The sequence below is a fragment of the Notolepis coatsorum genome (genome assembly GCF_963971535.1).
Source record: "Notolepis coatsorum genome assembly, chromosome: 16".
Taxonomy (NCBI): domain Eukaryota; kingdom Metazoa; phylum Chordata; class Actinopteri; order Aulopiformes; family Paralepididae; genus Notolepis; species Notolepis coatsorum.
Genome location: NC_140180.1, coordinates 84061094 through 84064969, shown reverse-complemented (window position 1 = coordinate 84064969; position 3876 = coordinate 84061094).

Here is a 3876-nt window from a genome sequence, read left to right as displayed (position 1 = left end):
TTACCTATTGAAGGGATTTGTCTTTCACTCTCTCACTCTCACCTGTTACTGAGTGGGACGAGCTGCACATGTTGTAGACAATCGATCACAAGCTATTTCCTCATGAATTATGATACTGTGCCCCTCTGCAGGAGGGAGGGAGGGAGGGAGGGAGGGAGGGAGGGAGGGAGGGAGGAGGGGTGGAAGGATCGGTGGAAGGGCGGCAGACAGAGAGAGAGAGAGAGGAGAGAGAGAGAGAGAGAGAGAGAGAGAGAGAGAGAGAGAGAGAGAGAGAGAGAAAAAAAGGTCACGCTTAAAAAAGCATTTCGCATTTACGTCAGAACGATTCAAGCCAAACTGTAACGCGTGGGTTTCTTTCTAAACCCTTTTCGAGTCATGCACCAAAATGAGATGTTTCATTAGATTGCATCATTACATTCATGGCAATAGAAGAAGGCCCATGATGATGACTATACTCTTTGGGGTCCCGGCCCGTAGTTTAAGAAACCCAGGCAGTAAATGGATCCAGGGCAGGGCCAGAGATTGTAGAGACACACAGAGGTTGGTTCTGCCCCGAAGGCGGCTGTCATGAAGACCTGTCAGTCCGAGGCCGACCAGACGCCTCATTATGGACCAGGTAACCGATACACTTGAAATCCTGGAGGAATGCGGCTCACCTCACAGCCTCCCTGCATGTACAGGACACCCTGATCATAACGCAGATACGCCACGAACTACCAGGGACAGAGGCCGCGTTAGGAGGCCGACACACACACACGACGTGCCGCCTGAACAAGATGGACACGGATGGAGAGGAAAATATACCCTTCAGGGACGTAATGAGTGATGAATGCTGCTAAAACGTGCACACACACACACACACACACACACACACACACACACACACACACACACACACACACACACACACACACAAATGCACGCACACACGCACGCACGCACGCACGCACGCACACACACACACACACACACACACAAATGCACGCACACACACATGCATGCACGCACGCACGCACGCATGCACGCACGCACGCACGCATGCACGCACGCACGCACGCACGCACACACACACACACACACACACACACACACACACACACACACACACACACACACACACACACACACACACACACACACACACACACACACGCATGCACAAGCCAAAACCCTCTTCTTTTCCACGTCTCGACACCAGATCAAATGCATGGAAGCCGTCTGTCTGACGGCTATAAATCCATCATTGTACAGGAACTCTGTGATTACACACTCAAACAGCCCGGGGGGGGGCAGACTGTAAATGATATCCCTGACAGTCATCATGAAGGTCAATGGGGTGGTACAGGAAGGATGGGGGGTGGGGGAAGCACAGGTGGGTTACAGTAAAAAAAAAAATTACTTTGATTTTGAACTTCAAGGTAATTGGAGGGTGGAGGGCAGGCAGGCACGCCAGGCAGGCAGGCAGGCGGATGACATCAGATCTCAGGTATGGTGGGCAGACGTAGGTCAGCCGGGATGAGAGCCGGGTAGCGTGATGTTCCGTCCTTTGATATCAAGGGTTAGCTCAGAAGACAATATCCAACCCAGATATGGTCGGTTATGGGCTGTGATGAATGAAATGAAATGAAAGAGGCTCTGACCAATAATGTCAGCGGTGTGTGTGATCCGAGCCAGATTTAAGTCTGCTTTTCTTCTGACGTCAGCCGCGTATCCTGCGTGCGCTGCTCGGTCTGGTAATAACACCGTGCACGCGGTAAAAACTAAATCTAAAAGAAACACATCGGTTAGTCAACGAGGGAGATCACAAATTGATCTCGGCGTGCCGATATTCACATCTGTGGGCATCAAAGCGCTGTTGTGTCAGCGAGTCTAAACAATGAGCGTCTTCATCTCCTCTCGCCCCACATGAACACATCAGTAGCCTCACGTGTGCACGCAAGGCGGGGGGTCACTAACAGTGCTTGTCATGACTCAGCTCTCTTAAGTGTTGGGGAGTGATCCCCCCCCCCCCCCCACTACGGTATCGGTTAACTTTGATATCACAGAATGCCATGCAGTTCAATGCGATGAACGTCAATTGGATTATTTAACCTGAGATTTTGTATATGCCTTTATATATAGAGATAGATAGATAGATAGATAGATAGATAGATAGATAGATAGATAGATAGATAGATAGATAGATAGATAGATAGATAGATAGATAGATAGATAGATAGACAGACAGACAGACAGACAGACAGACAGACAGACAGACAGACAGACAGACAGACAGACAGACAGACAGACAGACAGACAGACAGACAGACAGACAGACAGACAGACAGACAGACAGACAGACAGACAGACAGACAGACAGACAGACAGACAGACAGACAGACAGACAGACAGACAGACAGACAGACAGACAGACAGACAGACAGACAGACAGACAGACAGACAGACAGACAGACAGACAGACAGACAGACAGACAGACAGACAGACAGACAGACAGACAGACAGACAGACAGACAGACAGACAGACAGACAGACAGACAGACAGACAGACAGACAGACAGACAGACAGACAGACAGACAGACAGACAGACAGACAGACAGACAGACAGACAGACAGACAGACAGACAGACAGACAGACAGACAGACAGACAGACAGACAGACAGACAGACAGACAGACAGACAGACAGACAGACAGACAGACAGACAGACAGACAGACAGACAGACAGACAGACAGACAGACAGACAGACAGACAGACAGACAGACAGACAGACAGACAGACAGACAGACAGACAGACAGACAGACAGACAGACAGACAGACAGACAGACAGACAGACAGACAGACAGACAGACAGACAGACAGACAGACAGACAGACAGACAGACAGACAGACAGACAGACAGACAGACAGACAGACAGACAGACAGACAGACAGACCAGACAGACAGACAGACAGACAGACAGACAGACAGACAGACAGACAGACAGACAGACAGACAGACAGACAGACATGTTCATAAAAGTGTTGAGTGCTACAGTGTAGGTTCGTTTATTAGGAAAAGTGCATGACAGTAAGGTTAGTTAGGCTTAGATATTTCTTTTATTTTTATTTTTTATTTTTTTTATTCAGATAATGGTTGAAGAAGTGCGTCTTTAGTCGACGGCGAAAGATTGGATGGGTTTCGGCTGTCCTAACTGGGGTGGGTAGTTCATTCCACCATTGTGGGGCAAGGATTGAGAATAGGCGACTTCTCTTTGATGACCCTCCCGGAGCTTGGATAGGAGTAGGTCTGAGGCGGCCAGAAGATGCAGAGCGTAGGGGTCTTGAGGGTGTGTAGTTAGAGACCATTGACCGGAGGTAGGCGGGAGCGGTTCCCTTTGCCGCACGGTATGCCAGGTCGAGGGCCTTGAAGCGAATTCGTGCAGCAATGGGGAGCCAGTGCAGGTCCCTAAGAAGTGGGGGTGACATGGGCCGACTTCGGTAGGTTTGAGATCAGGCGGCCGCTGCGTTCTGATGAGTTGAAAAGGCTTAGTGGCAGTGGCCGGGAGGCCAGCGAGCAGTGCGTTGCAGTAGTCGAGGCGGGAGATTACTGTTGATTGGACGAGGAGTTGGGTGGCTTCTTTTGTCAGGAAGGGGCAGATCCTTCTGACGTTGCTCAGGAGGAATCTGCATTGTTCTGGTTGTCGCTGCGATGTGAGCAGAGAAGTTCAACTGGTAGAACCAAGGTTCTTGGCGGTCGGGGACGCGGTCACAGCTGCATTCTCGACTGTGATGGAAAGGTCGGTCAGGGGGGAGGATTTGGCCGGCAGGTGGAGCAATTCTGTTTTGCTTAGGTTCAGTTTGAGGTGGTTGGTCGTCATCCAGGCGGAGATGTC